This window comes from Polyergus mexicanus, unplaced genomic scaffold, assembly GCF_030449975.1.
Source record: "Polyergus mexicanus isolate NDT 795.1 unplaced genomic scaffold, iyPolMexi1.0 SCAF_6, whole genome shotgun sequence".
Lineage (NCBI taxonomy): Eukaryota > Metazoa > Arthropoda > Insecta > Hymenoptera > Formicidae > Polyergus > Polyergus mexicanus.
This window is the reverse complement of record NW_027223326.1, coordinates 9,721,207-9,739,798: the sequence shown is the minus strand read 5'-3', so window position 1 is coordinate 9,739,798 and position 18,592 is coordinate 9,721,207. Positions and strand designations below refer to the sequence as shown.

Here is an 18,592-nt window from a genome sequence, read left to right as displayed (position 1 = left end):
GCGCATATTAATCACGCAAACTCATCTATCTATGTTAATGATATAAAATTAACTATTCGCCGGCAATATAACCTGGGAAATACAATCCTGGGAAAGCTGTTCCAAACCCTAAATACGCAATTTATTTCCGTATCTACGAAGAAATCCTTTCAAGGTTCATGTAAGTCTTGCAACATGAAAGAAAGATCTTTAATGAAGAAAATCTCTCTTATTGTTTGAGACATAAATTACTTATAGATATTCTCGAGAAAAAAAAAAAAAAAAAAAAAAAAAATTCTACATTTGTAAAAACTATTGAGCTATTAATATAAAAAAATCTTTCAAAATTAACTTAAATGCATTTCTGAAATATATAACCCGAAAGCGAAAGAATCTCTCAAAAATCTCTCGTATTATTTAAAATTCATACAAAACTTTCCTTTATTCTCTCTCAATATTACTTATTTATAAATATATTTTTAGAGAGAGCATATTTTTTTGCAGAAACTTCAACGCGTGCGATAAATTTGCGCACGCTCGTTCTCACATAATTGATTATGAAAAATGGCGATTACGAAAGCATCGAATTCACAAAAGGTTCGTTACGATGAATGAAAAATTCTATGTCAATTTACGATAGTGACCGAATGTCATGTCCGACGTCGAAGGTTCATAGTTATCGCTAAGAGAACTTCCGTTTTTGATTTCGGTCATCGATAGCGTTTCTTCGAATGCGAGTAAAAAAGAATAAGATAATAATTATAGTAAAATAATAATTATAATAATTAGATTTTTTAAGTTTTTACTATGACAATTAAAGATGATTGCAATATATTTTATCAATCTTTATTATAATTATTGATATGTAAATTAATTAATTTATTATTTATTATAATGTGTATATAATTGAAATTAAGTTAAAATTAATACATCGTTTTATTACATGTATATATTTTAGCAATACTAGCAATACATTTCTATATATAAACTACACTTATGTAAATTTTAAACAAATTCTAAATATTATTTCCATTTGTTTTGACCATTTGAATCGACGTGGTCACACGTTTTCCATAAGATCACGAATTAAATCGCTGCAAATTAAAATCGTCATAACTTTTGATCGCTTCAGTGAATCGATTCAGGATTTTTTTATAAGTTTCTGAACATACGTAAGAACATTCTGTACAATCTTAATTAAATTCCTAATATTTTAAAAATTGGTACAAAACAACCTTAAACGCATCGCACTATTTCCTATCCCCGTTTAATCTATTTGCCCAATAGAAGAACTCTTAATGAGATACGAATCGCGATAATATTTATTCGAGAATTCCGCGAAAATCATTTCAGTCTATAAAAGCAACCAGGCGAAAATTGGGTCGTTTAAAATAGACATTTACACACAAAGAGATATAGAAAAAGAAAAAAAATAAATAAATAAATGCATCCGTCGAAAGTCAAGGAGAATCAGTTTTGCAGTCGCGATCTAAAATGATTTGCACACAGTTCGACGTTTCTCTCTCGTCTCAGAACGGAACGAAACCACCGACCACCGTATATAGACCGTAAGCAATTTCGCGGGGCATCCATCCACCTATTGTATTGTGTGTAACTCGTTGCGGCGTGTGATGGTCGCTAATTGTATCCTCTCGCACGCGTACCAAAGTACGAGTGACCGCAAGAGCGGATACACGATGGTTGGGTGTATATGTATGTCTGTTTAAGTCTCGCCCCCCCCTGCGTCACGCGTGTTTACGTACGCACGCCGTACGTATCGCGTAAACGAGTCCAGGGCGAATCTAGTGCGTCGCGAAGGGGGACCGTAGTACGAGTTGTCCCCTTCCCGGAAGGAAGTAGAATCTATTAATATTTCTCGCACAACCAAAACGCGGGACGGGAGGGGAGCAATTGTCGGCGAGTTACTCAATCTACTCGTATTTACGACACCGCGGCGGGAAAAACACAAAGGCCAGATGGCTGAATGGTTTAGGGGGAGGGGGGAGAATCGGGCGGCCCTTTGCGGTAGAGGATTTTTTATTGAGATAATGCGAAGGGCACGATGCGTGTCAAAAAGTTGACGGAGTATCGTGTTTTTTATATCTTTTATATGCATTAATTATGCAATAAAACACGCTCGATAAAATGCACGAAAGTCGGACGATAGTAAGATAATAAAAAAGTTAAAGTTATTATTTATGTGGAGAAAAAAAAAGAAGAGATATTTCGGGAATTATTTCTGGCTCGATCATAATCCGTAATACACACAGAAAAATACTATATACAAGTAAATATTACTTGTTTCAAGTATATCAAAGGTTCATATATCCGCAAATGTATCATAAGTTTATCATAAGCATTAAAAATTTATTCAAAATCTATTCTGAATCCTAATAAGTTTAATACTTCAATCAAGAATATTAAATTATACAATCGAAAGAAATACACTATGACTTTCTTTCAATAAAATTTTATAATATTCTTCAAAAGAAAATATTTCCTTTTTTTTTTTTTAAGTACACGATAACGAGTTTTTCTAAAATTTGTGACAAGTCTATTTTAAGACTATTATTAAGAAAATATTCTTTGTTAAAGTTAATTGTTACTTAAAAGAAGTAAAGAAAATTGAGTAATCATTTTTCTTAGCAATAGAATAATATTTTTTCTGTGAGTAGACATAGTTCCCGTAATCAAAGCTGCTGTTTCATCAATATCATACATTCTCAGCTCCAAATTTTTATGTCACACCGAAAAGTCTATTATGTTATATGTATATGACTGACAGTTGGGATTATCTACGATTGTAACGATTCAGTACTCTTTATTCACAGCGATTTATTCATATAGATTAAGATTGATTGCTTTAAGACATACATTAAGTAGAGCACGAATGTAATCTATATATGAACGTTCATCTATACGAGAATCATACGTTTCATAAAGACCCATCGACTTGTTTCGCTCGACGAGACGCACGTAACATCACGTGTCTCGAGCAACAATAAGCCTAAGAAAAGCGTATTTGCATACACACGGCACGAATGTAGCCATAACACAATCTACTGGACATTTTTACGATGCGGATTTTACCGGTGCGCGGCGAGTTTTCTCCGCTTTTAAAGCGGAGCATGCGATAATCGTGCGAATCTTGCACGAAGAAAATCGAGGCCCGCGTTTCTAAAGATTAAATTCGCGCTCTCCGCCAAAGATTATTCCGGTACCGTTGCCTCCGCAGGCGATTTCATCTCGTGGCTACTTGGCAGCGTTTTATCAAAGTTATCCCCGAAACGGCTAATTTAACGTTCGAACACCCGACGCGTAAAAAAAATCGCGCATTTTCTCTTCGGCATAGAGCGATAATTGTGTACGCAAGCGAACCGCGATTTATTTCCATCCGTCCAGTTACGAGGCCAAGGAAGTTGGATAATCGGTATCTTATCGCGATCACTATAAATCATTCGAAAAGATACTTTCATCGTGAATACATCTCTTTTTTACTTCAACTTTAGCTGTGCGCGATGAAAATGTATAGAACGTCTTAATTTCTCATCCAAAATATCTTTTTTTAGGGCTAGTTAAAAACTTCAGCGATAAAAATAGATATAAAAATAATTTTAATAAAAATAAATTTTAAGAAAAAAAAAACCTATTTTATTTTCTCCGATCAATTCTCAACGGACTTTACTGCAACGTAATACACTCAATTCGAAAAATTAGCAATAAAGATATCTACAACTGAATTTCGATAATTGACGGTTTATTAAATTGTGGATACAAATTTGCAATTCAAAGGAGGCGAGTGTGCGTTGCAGAAAAGATTGTAAATAATTTTTGTTTACGTAATAGGCAATAATCGGAATGGCTCTTTTTATAGTTTGCAATTCGAAACGTATAATTAGCATCTCAATGCACACCACGATCGTGACGAGCGATTTACAATTCTTCCAATCTAAAGTTTGTTTTACCGCACACACCTCGTCGTACTTAACAACGTAAACTTTACGATGTGCCGGATATCCTGATTATTTTTCCGAGAATTCCCTTACTTTCAGTTTTCTCCGACTGTCTGTGACAAGATGCAATCAGGACGTCACGCGTGAAGCAAGTACATATATTCAATCGCGATGACATCGCCTATTTTAAATAAATTATATTTTAAAATGTGAATAAAAGAGATATATAAATAGAAAATTAGAAAAATTCGAGTTTTCTAAACTTTGAATAAACTCTTTGTCAACGTGCGCGGTTTAGTTATCAATATATTTTTAGCCCGAGAATTAAAAAATTGGACGAGAAATGTAATCCAATTTTTACCAAGAAAAAAGCGACTTTCAATCGATCAAAAAATTTAAAAATAATAACTTTTTATGGTAAGACAGACGTTGAAAAATTATATCTCTCTCACACATTTACATAAATAAGATGCTTTACCTTTTTTTGCAATTCAAATATTTGAAATGCGTCATGTATATATATATATATATATATATATATATATATATATATATATATATATATAAAATCTTTTCATTGACAAAAAATGAGCTACATCAATGTCAGTGTTGCTTTAAGATGCACGACGCCTATCGACCGATTTTCCGAACCGACCTTGATCACGTCGAACTGGGTGCGGCTAGCATCATCCGATTTTCTCATCTCCCGTGTATCTCGTCGATTGACATAACGAACGGTAATTTCATGAGATTCCGATGGGTTACGGGATAAAGTCGAGTCCATGAGTACGCTTTCTCCCGAGCACTTCTTCCTTCTAATAATTTATGATCAGAACCCGTTCTGTTACTCGCGTAACTCGTGATTTGCGAAAAAGAAAACATATAAAACATAAAATGCGTAATGTCCGATAAATCGCGTGTAAATTATATTTGAGTTTGCGGCAAAATTATAGTGTGACCAAAGCATTTTTAATTTATTTAGTATTAATTTATTTTTCATCGAATATTAATGTAATAATTTCAATTAAAATATAATTTGATTATCACACGTCTTCGCATTTTAAAAACTTTTTAAATTTATTATTAGTCAATATGCGTGCGTTATGACATTTTGTATCTATAAAAAAAAAACAATTTAATGGGTGATATTAAAATATAGATTAGCATCGTGAGTAATGAAAGTACGAGGAGATGTTGATCGAGTCTTACACAAGTTCCAAAAATTTTAACTGCGTCACCGTCTTAATGATAATCATCGCACTCATTGGATGAGTCGTGATATCTTTACCTTAACTAAAGCCGTGATATCTTGGCGCCGCGATAATAAAATTATAAGCAATCGCTTCATAACCTTATATATAGCGTGTAGTACGTTACAAATAAAGAAATAAAAAGTATTTCCTTTATTAATCCCAAAACGAATTCTTTATTAATCGCATATATACTTGAAAGATACGTGCTTGATCTTTTGCGTCTTTTTTTTTGCGATTTTTTATACTTAATTTTCAATCGAAAAATAAGCAAACTATAAAAATATTAATAATTACGACTAAAAAAAATTACATAACTAAAATTTGGGGGAAACCCTCTCTTTAGATCCTACATGTTCGTTTGATTATCGAATAGTTCGGATTTTTTTTATATTTTACGCTTATATTTATTTGAAAAAAAAAAAAAAATTAAAAGATTTCGTGACGAAGAGGATATCTTTGCGAATTATGGACCGACAGATTCAAATCACCCGGTATATGGGTGCGTGCAATGAATTGCGTACGATGTTCTCGTTACACGCTCGGTACGCACTAAGAGAGTGCGTAAAAGTGACGTTTCAAGTATTTCCGATCGATCTTCGTTTCGCGCCTGGCCGAGAATACATAACGAGGTTCAAAAGGGAGGACCTTCATCTTATCCGTTAGAGCGTATGATCGGTCAAGGATACATTCCGATAAATACAGAACACTCGTGCCCTTAAGCGATATACATATATGATCTTACTTCACTCGCTACATTGGATAATTAACTCGTTCTCGCTGTCCCGAGGTCTAAATGAAAAATCATCAGCTTCGGAAAATAAAGTCTGCGATTATCTTTCTTTGCTTATTTTTGCCACGCTACAAATGTCAAGTTGCGAGAAATGTCGCACGCACGTGACATTGATAGAAAAACACGTGTCACGTATGTTTGGCGAACACATGTTGAGATACGGTCGATTCCGAAATGTGATATTATCGTAATAAGAATTACATGATAATAATCAGAAGAGTTGTGCAAATGTTTGAATTTTTAATCATTTGCGATCATTATATAACTCGGGTAAACTTTCGTAAAAAATAATGTTTCTGTAAATATCGTGAAATCTCCCGAGAACGATAAAAAAAGATTCTTTTCTTACAAAATATCTTTAGACTTTTCGCGAGTAGTAACGATCCGTGAAATAGTTTCGTAAACTTTCGTAAAGTTCTCGTAAACACAATAAAATTCCTCTACATATCTTCAAAGAATCTCTAAATCATTTTCGCAAGCGATATGCGAATGATTCTCTAAACAAATCTCAAATCTACACGTATCACAAGTGATAACGATTCTCCAAATGTTTTCAAAGTTCTCACAACCAATAAAGACATCGTAAATACTTCAGAATTTTTCATACATAATGAAGATCCTTGAAAAATTTTCTATAAAACAATTTTCGCGAATAGTACATTCACGAGAGAATCCAAGAATCTCAGAGAAAAAGAGAAAGAGAGAGAGAGAAATCAAAGAGAGATCAAAACATAAAATTGATCGTTTTGTGACTTCTCGGATATTCAATTAATAATAATAATAATAATAATAATAATAATAATAATAATAATAATAATAATAATAATAATAATGCAATCTAACCTGCGAAGATGAATGTTACTACCCTCCGTTTGCATCGAAGCGTCGTCAAAACGCTCAATATCGCGCAGCGCGCGAAAATATTTCGTTACTTTTACTCTTATCTGAGCGCGCGTTACGTCGTTACCGTTGCTCGCACTGACAATCAGCTGGGAAGCTCTTTACGGCTCGCTCGCTCGAGCGCGCGACGCGAACTGACAGCCGCCGCGCTGTGCTGCGCGTCGAGATGAGCCGCGTGGAACGTGGAGCGGAGAGAAGAGACGAGACGAGACGTGACGCGCGGACGAGCACGCGACCCATGGGTGCATTGTAATGTAACGCGAGCACCTCTTACGCTATTTACGCGCCTCCTACGATGGCACCGGCCATGAAAATCCGTTGATATTCAAGGAAAACTTTACACCCCATCTACAAAATCGTACTTGTCTATTTTTAAACGGAACGTAAATAGTTCGCTCGCCGTTCAAGGATAGTGTTTTTTTTATGCATATTTACAAGGCTCTTGTATTAAACTTGGTCGTAAAGTGCGGTAAAAATAAGATATATATATTTTAAGATTTTATTTATTTTGTGGTCATTTTTATATGACAATGTAACGAATAAAGATTTAAAAATCATGCGAATAAAAATTTTAAAAATCTCATTTTTTTGCGATAATTTATTTCTGAAAATTGAGAAACAACTTTCCTTACTTTAAATAATTTCCCGGAAAAATAAAAAGAAATATATTCTCTTTGCTTTAAATTTAGATAAATTCATTTAAATTGTATCTACAATTTAATAATTCTATATGAATAATACAGGGATATATAGGAATAGAGATATTAAAGGGGAGCCACAGAATTGCAGGTGCACAGGATGCCTCGAGCTGGACAGCATTGCATCCAGTGATTTGATTGCTGTTTCAGGGTGCAGGGTTCACGGTCATAGGAAAGAATAAACTTCTCGTAATTCATTACGTAGGCCGCAATTATTTCTCGGTTTAAAAGATAATTGACAGACACGAATATTACGATACGTCCAGATACTGACGGCAACGTAACAAGCAAAAAAACAACTTTGACGATCATAGTAATTTTTCACGCTGAGATTCTCTCTCTCTCATCAAATATTATTTATCTAATAAAATCGCGCGGAATATCAATTCCTTCGAAATTCCCTCGACGCTAAATGCTTGAAAGATTATACCTTAACACAACGATAGAAGAAATAAAAGCGTACTGTTTTTGCCTAGAGTCTAAAGAATTTCAGATATTACCTTTTCTCGCATAAACGCGAGGTACGAACGCGTACTCTGTGATTCGCAGCACTGTAACGAGATCACCAAATTAAGCAATAAATCGCTATTTCTCTCAACGATGTCGACCGTTATCGATCTTGCGGATAATTTAATGCTTCTCGCACGCGCACATGTCAAAGTCAAGAACAAATAAGAGATAGAGAAAAGAAAGAGAAAGACGCGATCGGGATTCGTCGGAATCGTGCGCGCGACTGAATCTGAGCCAGGAAAACGTGCTTCCCATCGAAAGCACCTGTACCACACTGGCGTACACTTTCACTCTCTCGTAATCGGTAGCAGAGACCACCAAGTCTCGATCGACACGTTCGAATGACTCGATTTGTGAAACTTTTTTCTATGCCGATATCAAAAGAACTATCGATAGCAGGTGATGTACGATATGATGTGAATATATCGTGGAAAAAAAAAAAAAAAAAACATTGACAATATTATTTTTTTCAAAGTTGTTTAATCATGCATAGATGCAATTTATAAGGTACTCAAACGTGAATATTAAACGCGACGTTAATTACAAAATTACAGTTTGCTTACGAGCAAAGACAGACAGAGAGAGAGAGAGAGAGAGAGAGAGAGAGAGAGAGAGAGAGACTTTATTATTATGCATTGTTATGCACGGTTGTATTTTTGCGAACGTAGAGTCAAGTTTAGCCAAGTGCAAAGTTCATCGATGCATTATATATTCATGATGCAGCTTCGCGTCGATGCAAGTGCGGCAGCGGCGATTGAGAAAAGCCACTAAAAGCGAGGTTTCTCGAGAGTTGAAAATTGCGGTTAATTGAAAAGTCGCGGTGCATCTCCGGTCGAAGTGTAACAACTGACGGCTGCATTAAGACGTCGATAAATTTACGATGATCACGGAATCGAGCAATTCATCTTCACAAGCAAATACTTTGAGTGTTTAAACGAATCACGTCGGCGCGCATGAGAACATGAGACTTGGAGAGAAATAGTCTTTCTTTAAATATCAAGTTCTTCTCTATTAGAGATAGAAGAAAATCGTGAGAAAATTAATTTTCAAATTCTTGAAGAACTATTTTGCTTGCGCGATTCTTGCATTAATATGACAATAGAAAAATTGCACTTCAAAGAATTATTTTAATTCAAATCCTTCGTAGTGTAATAAATCTACGTTGACATTTTTTAATGCCATAATCATTTCACTTAGTTTATAATCGCTAAATGATTCAATGTTATCCGTGGACAAATTGCGACTGCGTTGCATTTATCCTTGGAACGAATTATATTTGCACGGTATACACAGAGAGCGTTTTATCTCAAACTTCAATACTTGGAAAATCTTGAAAACAGCCTCTGTCTGTAATAAATTTTACGATATTCGATCCATGAGTTTGATATCCTCCGTTGAAAATTGGGTAATTAAATTTATCGCATACTTTAGGTAAAATATATTATGTCTAAGACTTTGTGTGTGTGTGTGTGTGTGTGTATATATGTGTGAGAAAATGCGCGCAATCACACGAGAGATCGAGACTAATCGACGAGAAGGATGCTATGTTTTCCAGCGGGGCAATTGAACAGCGAATTTCTGTCGCCTGTACAATCTACCGCGCCTTTCCCTTACGTGACTCCATAATTCACGGCATTTTAGAAATTGGACATGCGCTACTGCATACCTCATCTACGCCGTTTATCCCGACCGTATGTCCACATGCGGAACGAACGTGACCGTCGATGAAATGATCTTGAGAATTGCGCTAATAGCGTGCCATCAGTTGTACAATGACGTACTTAAGGTACAACACAAAATTAATAATAGAAGGTGGTTAATAGGAGCTAAAGAGAAAATTCGCATTTACGAGATATATATACGCAAATTTGTATGTGTGTGTGTGTGTGTGTGTGTAAATCGATATAAAAACAGCATTATATATAATATAAAAAAATTGTTTTTGATTGTATTAAAATAATTAAAATTTTTAATATTTAATATAAAATATTAAGTTTAATTATATTAAAACAATAAAAATTTTTTATAATATTTAATATAAAATTTTTTAATTATATACTACTATATATATATATATATATATATATATATATATATATATATATATATATAATATTGACGATTATTTCAAAAAAGCAATAGAATTTCGAATAAAAATATATTGATTAGCTTTAGAATTTTTGTTCCGAATGCAAGGAGAATGATGTGTTATTACGCGGCAATATAATATGCAAATTGGCAGAATTTACCGAATAGAACGGATGACGAATGGCAGCAGTTTAGAGGACATTCTTTTCTCTCTCCGCGACGATGATTCTTCAGTCGATTGAACAGACATAAACTCTCATCCCGCATACGTTGTCGCAGTGCATTCGACCGTTTAGAAAGCGAGTGCGTCGCTCTCCGGCGTGTGGCTTTGTTTCCTCGCCTCCCTGAGAATCGGGAAAAGCGAAACCGAATGTGCGTACACGTTCCCGTTCATCTGTATCGCGCGAAAGAACAGCGAGGAATTCGATGAATGTGGTATTCAATGGTATATCTCTATTCTCGATTGATATAAAAAAGAAAGAGGACATTTAGTCACCATCCTCTACGAAATCAATTTAATATATATATTTAATATATACGAGCAGGATAAAAAAAATATATATTTCTTCCTATGAAATTTAATTATGATATTATTGGATAAAATAAAAAGTCTATTTTCCTTGCTTTTTTAATATTGATTAAAAAGTTCAAACAAATCTCTCATAAATAATAAAAATATATATATATATATATATATATATATATATATAACGCTAATGAGAAAGTTCGAGCTGAGTGTGATTTATAGCGACACGGTATTTGCGAATCAAAGTAAAGTGTTCGTCGACTAGTTGCAAATTATGGCACATCGATCACTCTAATTATCGCCGATTCTCGTCGCTTCTTACACGCATTTAAAAAAACACGCTCGTTTCACAGATAGTACATACACGAGTATTCCGTCGACATACGAGAAATCCTATTCGGATCGCGTTATAAACTACGTTCCGTTTTCGCGTCGTTAACGCGTGACGCGTTTCGCTGATGTACAGGGTTAAACTGTAAAAGTCACATTATACTATTGGTATAAATCGTCGCGTAGAACTTTTATTGATGGAAAATAAATTTTGCATTCGATTCTACCTCTTTTTCTTTCTCTTTCTCTTTCAGCAAGAAATATTATTTATTACCGGAACAAGTCGATCGTGGTATATATAGGTATAAATTTGTTTTCGCTCTCCTCTTTTTAATCGCAATTTAAGATATTTACGTAGAGAGTATTTAATTATTAATATAAATACGTAAAAATTTTTAATTTAATGTTTTTTTTTAATATGATTTTTTTTTTTTACGAACGTATAAGAGCAACACTTTCTGCGCATTCGTGGATGCGTGAAAATTGCAATCGCGATCGTTCCTCGATACGACAACGCATGATTTTATGAAAATTGATGATAATTAGCATGAGCTGTTCGCTGCACGACAGGCGCGACGAATTTTTCCACGTAGAACGAATTTCTTGGCGTTAACGCGCTGTGAAGTTTCCGTTCGGCAAAGATAATAATCGCAGTACGCGCTATCGTCTAGAAAGTAAAACATAAGGAGACAGTTGTAGAGCCTCTGCCATCTTCGCCGTTAATTGTCGTGGACAGACAATAGCGAAGTGTAAATAATCTCAAGATGAGAGAGAGAAACTCTCACTTTCTTCACAGCGGAGTAGCAGCTCTAATTATGCGGGTATGTCTGTAAAATTGCTTCCGAGTGAAAAAATTTAATAATCGCGAATTTTCCTCGCGACATTCAATTCACCCCGTCATTACTTTAAAACGGCACTCGTCCGTTATCCTGCGGTTAATATCAAAATGTAGCGAGAGATATTACAAGACTCTCACTGTCTCGTTTTTGTATAAATTTGTTATTAATAAAATTATTTCCTATATTGTATGGATTGATTGAACGCAAAGTCTCGGATTCTTAAGATTTTTGGCATCATAAAGTTTGATATTCACACAGATATTGTTCTTTATATATTTTATTTCATAAAGTAATAATAATTTCAGTAAGATAATTCATTTTTTGTATATTTTTCTTTCTGTCTCTCTCTCTCTCTCTCCCCCTTTCTTTAAAGATATTAAATTTATATTTGCATTTTAAATGAAAATAAAATTATACAAAAAATTGAGAGAGAGAAAACAAATTCGTAGTCTTTTGTATTTTTTCTCGTTACAAATGTTTCATAAAGAAAATTGTACTAAGAATTCACAATTTTATTGACAATAAGATTACTTCCACGACTTTCATAACGTTTCTGCCGAATGTATATCGCGATACTATTGTATTTGCTTTTTTTTTTTTGCATGTCTAAGTAAATGGTAGTCGTCACTATTACAGAAGAGTGTTAATACACGGTTATTCCGTTAGCGAAGCACTTATCAATGCGGCAGCGATCGAGTCATTAAAGTGCCATCAAATTACAGTCGTTCCATGCTAGGTGTCCGTGAAATTAGCACTTTGTCTTTCTTCCGTGTTGCGACAAATCCGTCATTGAACCGTAATAGAATATATTCCGCGAGAAAAATGCAGCCTTTCAAAATCTTAGAATTCTAAAACTCCCAATAAGACTATTTCCTCGTGAAAAAAAAATGCTCATTGTGCGTTAAGCAATATCGAGACGTCAAAACGCTCCTTTATATTATAAAGATAATTATTATAATTATAACATTTACATTATAAAAGATATTTCAGAATTAAAATTGAAATGTAATAAATGACAAGATGTTTTTTTTTTCTTTTTCGCTTGATATGAAGCTTTTTTTATTTTTTTTCTCGCTACCTGAATTTAAGATCAGCATCCACCTTACAAGATATTCAATGTCGAGAGTAAAAAGCTTGTATTTTTTTTTAAAATAATTATCGACGAGAGAAAATTCCAGATTCTCGATACATTCTTCATAAGAAACCTAAAGCATTTGTAATAAATTAAATCTCACATTTCGTCGTGGCAAGTATATGCTAATCGCATCCGTATCCGTTCAATCGGAACGAAGATCCGACAGCGCGTTCGAATCAGAAACCGAACACCTGGCGAATGCGATCCTGTGCCAACTACAGTTTCACCACGAGAAAGGATTATGTAAAACAAAAAGTACCGGTCCGACAGCATCGCCCGCAATATTCTATCGTTAAAGAGAGATGGTGGAAGGGGGAGGGGGGGGGGGGGAGCGCATCTGCTCTCGCTAAGCTTCGTAGCTCGATCTTTGCGTGTTCCGACGAACGATAATCGACCACGGCGAAAAAAACGTTAACACACGATTAGACGACAAGTAAGGTGTTTATTTATATCAGCGAGACGCGAAGCCGTATAATTCGCGACAAGAATCGTTTAAAATGTCTTGTGGGAGATTTTTACCTCGAGCTCTTTTCTCGATACAAATAATAATAATAGAAAAATTAAAAAAAAAATTATATTTGCTCGACTGTAATTATTACTTTCTTTTACGGATGTTGAATAAAGATTGACGTGACGCGAAATTCCGCAAAGTGCAAAATCTCGACGACTTTCCCATAGAAATCGCGCGCGCACGACGTTACGGTACCCGATACGATCTACGCGAGACACTTTTACCGCTTCTTTGTAACGGGCGTGCACACGCGAAGACGCGATTTAATCGATTCCGCTTGATAATACATCATGACCGACTCTAGAAAGCGTCCCTGTCCGACAGATCGCAATGTCGCGATGAGCACGAGCGCGATACGAGAGAGGGATATGGTCCCTGATCCCTAATCAACACGAATCATGAATATCATTATTAAGTACGACAATGGCACGATAATGATTGAAACGACGCCGCGGACGATGATTTCTCTATAACGACAGAATAAGTACATATTTCACTACGCGCAGAAATCACTAAAATCTTCGTGCCATAATGAAGAGATGAAAATATATAGTAGCGTGAAGCATAGATTAATTCTAAAGATTAATTTCTTCTTTTCTTTCTAATCAGGTTTCTCCATTTGTCATCTGTCGCTAGCTCAATAATTCAAATCATTATCTTCGGGAAGCAGAAATGATTGAGAGAGAAAAATAGAGGGATACGTGTTCGGTCAATGACGCGCATCGATGACGTGGGAATCGATCGATATATAATCGATCGTTAGAAAGTAAAACTACATCACACGCGTGAGGCAAAATATAGAATCGGCATCGACGCGATCTTTCACTTTAATACGCATCTCGTGAGCGTGAAAATTGCCTTATACGCGAGTGTATTGTGAAATTGCGCATTCGGTGTAATAGCATATTTCTGGATTCGTACTCATAAATATTTTTCCACTTTTCAAATTAATCTTTCCGAGGAATGAAATAGCGAATCGATAATTCTTTCATCTCAACGTGCATCTCGCGACTAAAGAAACTCATTTACTTATTGTTATACGAGCTTCAATTATTTCTGCGTCCGTGTTTAGGAGTAACACAAAACGTCTTTTTTTTTTTTTTTTTTAACGAAGGAATGAAAAGACTGACTTCTATGAGGGAGACAGTCTTTCACTTTAATATGCATCTCGTGATTACGGAGGAAACAATCGGTAACCAACTGCCTCTCGGGAGATCTATACGTTTGGAAATTGTATATTTAGGAATCGCAGAATTCGTTTGCATTTAGTTTGCACTTGTATCCGCCAATGGATCGATGTTCCCGTAAGAAGAGAGAAAGAAGAGTGACAAGGAGCTTTTGAACAAGTCAGCTCACTTTACTCTTACACACGACTCAAGAACTCGTTGGGCGTGTAATAAAAAAAAAAAAAAAAGAAAGAAAAAAGAAGAAGTGGCTGCTCAATTTCTTCAGCGTCATCGTCTGCGTTACGGGAACAATGGCAAGTGCAATTTCCGCGAGAACGGATTCGGCTTAAGACTCACAAACGCGCATAATTTCCGAGGGCTAGAAGAGGGCCGTTCACGGAACAATCACGGCGGTGCATTTGAGTCTTCGAGATCTGCCTCCATCGCGGTCCCTTTCTTTTAATTACCGTCTAGAGAGAAAGAGAGAGAGGGAGAGAGAGGGGGGGGGGGAGGGGGAGAGGAAGGAAATAGTCTATTAGACGTCAATTAGCTGATATCGCCGATTTAATGGAAAGTCATTTGATCCACGTCAGAATGCCGCGTATCGCGGCGGAAATGATTTCACACCCTGTATAAAGAATCTCTACCGTACGGAAACTAGTTTCCGAACGGGGTACACAACCAGTTTGCAGTTAATTAATGTTGCAAGACCGGTAGTCCGCCCCGCCGTCTCGAAAGTATATGAGACGCAATTGCGTCTCGACAACTGCACGCCAATTTATTATCTATTATTTATCTAAATCGGTAATTAACTGTAGAATCGATCGATTATGCGAAATCTATAAAAGTGTGAGAGGCTTAAACGCACGCAACTTTCTCCAAAGTAATTGTGCGCTTAAGTAATTTTTATGCGTGCGTATCTTAGGTTTATCACTTTTTATTAGTTTCATTCTAAAGTCAAGTAAAATCTTTCTATATGAAATGGCTCGCGTGTGTAAAATGCAGTAATTATAACAATTAAACATTCAAATTTCTACCATTTTGCGTATCGTCTAAATTATACTAGATTATTCCTACAAATTAACTTCTTACTCAAATAAATAAGATTATATTCCAAATTAACTTCATGCTGATTATTACCGATTCGGTTGACAGTTGGCGGACCGTCTAACGTTGGCAAATGTAATGTACAGTTACGAGGCGCATACAGCCAGCGTTGCTTCGATAAGCGTTATCTCTACGTTAATTATTCGACGGGAGTAATAAGATTTGTGGTTTAAAAAACATTTATGCTGACGGCAAAAAGATTTTAATAAAAAATAAAAAAGTATAAATATGATAAGCTACAATTTCGTAATAAGCTAACAATCCTTCGTGGAAAAATTCGAAAACTAACGCTAAAAAGATTTTCATTGTACTTTTCATAACATACAATCATTGCAAAAGTATCACTTATTTTTTTTTAATAAAAATTATATTTTTCATTTTGCAGATAAAATTTTGCAATTAAAATTGCCGTGATACTTGTGTTTTGTGACAATAAGATCATATTTTAATTGGCAATTATATTTTATAATTATATTGTAATTATATTTAATAATTATATATTTTAATTAGCAATTTTTTAATTAACCATTTTCTGCGCTATAGCGTTTTTCATCTTTTTTTGCAAACGTATAATCTTTTCGAAGATTAAAAATTTGGAATGCAGATTTTTTTTTTCGACGAGGCAGAATTTTACGAGATTGTGAAAAATTGTTGCGCCGTTCGCATAACAATCGCCGATGACGAAATATTGCGAAGAATTCTATTTTACACAATATGCACTCATACGCACATACAGGCGTGGCGTGTCGTAAAGGAACGCGTTTCCCCGTTACGCAATCGTTCCCGATGACGTTCTCTATTTATCGTCTCTCTCTCGCGTAAAGTCACAATTCACGGCTTGCGTACCCGTTATATATTATACGCGTGCCAGCGTCGCGACGTGGGCGGCGTGAAAGGAAGACGAAATTCCAAGGTCGTGCTTGGAAATACATGCAGATATCAAATGCGAGTCGCGCATTGTTATCATCGACAGGAGTCGGCGATTAACTTGACCGTTGGTAAATATCTCGAATTTTCTGAATTCCTTTATAACGTAATCGCAGTTCGCACGCATGCAGATACACACACACACACACACACACATATATGCAATTTTAATTGGTTTGAATATAATGCAATCTTATCGTTTCGAAGTCTTTTATTATCGCGTTAAAAAATTAATATTTTGAATTAAGAGATTAACTTTTGATTAGAAATTTTGTCATAAAATCGAACAATATTTAATAATCTATGGTATCAAATACGTTTTCAATTAAAAGCATGTTCAAAAATTCTGTTCTTTTAATTTCACTCGATAGTCAGAACCAAAAACGTTATTATAGTTCGCGTACAATCGCTTGGTAAATATACACTGAAAAAGTTGCGGTGCATTTTTGCCGATGCGGCCGCATTGTTGCAACGTTTGCCGATATATGCGCTCAGGCGTGACATCGCTAAAATAAAAAGTTAATTTATTTAACTAACGGGAGACCCAAATTCAACAGAGATAAAAATGTTGAGGGGCAACTTTTTTAAATATATATCTTTTCAATTGGAAAAAAAAAGTAATTTTCCAAAAATAATAATCATTTTATATCCATATTTCGAGTGTAATCGATCTTAATTCAATATAATATGGCATAATGTTTTATAATTTAAAATGTAATTATAGCATTAATTATCGATTATCTTAAAATTCCTAACGGGATAAAATTTTTCAACGATTGCGTAAAAAGAAATAAAATTTTCTATTATATTTCTAAGTATTTTCTCTATCTTTCCATTAAATAAACATATTGAATAAAATCATGATGCAGAATTAATATGATTTTCTTCCACATCTTATTTTTAAATATTTGTTATATAATAATTGTCGAATGTGTTCGCGGAATCTCGAGGCGTGCGTAAATATTTTCCTTTATCTCCGTCATCGACATCTAGTGTATTCGAATTCCTTCATAAACCACGGGCGATTTAATCGCGGACGCTTCGGAGCGAAAGGATCGGAAACGGCGAACCGGAATCTCGGTTTTACGAACCGGAGTCGGTGTCCTATCATCGTTAAGCTGCGAAACACTCACTTTACGCTCTCCACCACCAATGAGATTCACGATGGTAATCGACAATACTGTTGCACTCGTCGGGCAAGGGAGCCAAGGGACGAAGGGCCACAGGACATGCGCGAGACGGAGCGCGCGGCGAAAAATGTTTAAACCACAAGAGTAAACATCGGACTGGCGAGAGACGACGGCGTATGCCGTGTACGAGACCATGCTGCAGCCAATCTTAATAAGCTGCTTTCACACCGAAAACGAGATGCATCGTGGGGATACAGTGTGCCTGGTTGGTTGGACCAGACAATCTGCGCCGCCTCGCGAACGCGGATGCCTTTTGACATTTGACATGTCTTTGTTTTATACAAAATATAAATTATATATTTACACAACTTCTAATTAATATACAATAAATTTTATAAATTATTGTTATTGTATTTTGAAATATACTATAATGGAATTAAATTTTAGAGATATGCACGTACATAAAAATTAAAAATGTTTCACAAATATTTCATAAAGAAAAATAAGAAAAATAAAATTTACTACATTTCTATTTTATATATAATATATAATTATAAAATATAAATTCGCGTTTTATAAAATATTTTACAAGTAGAAATAAAATTTATTAAATCTCTTCATTCTATTATAAAGCAATTTATATTTTATAATTGTATATTATAAAATATATTTTTTATTATTTTGTAAAAGAATAAAAAAAAATATTTAATAGATTTTTATTCATGGAATATTTATAAAGTAGTTTTAATT

At 34.8% G+C, this 18,592-nt stretch overlaps 1 protein-coding gene across 1 annotated transcript in view; it reads right to left on the bottom strand.

Annotated features, from left to right (window-relative positions):
- LOC138934421 (uncharacterized) overlaps positions 1–18,592 on the bottom strand; it is a 35,980-nt gene that overhangs the window by 12,087 nt on the left and 5,301 nt on the right. The window lies entirely within an intron of this gene.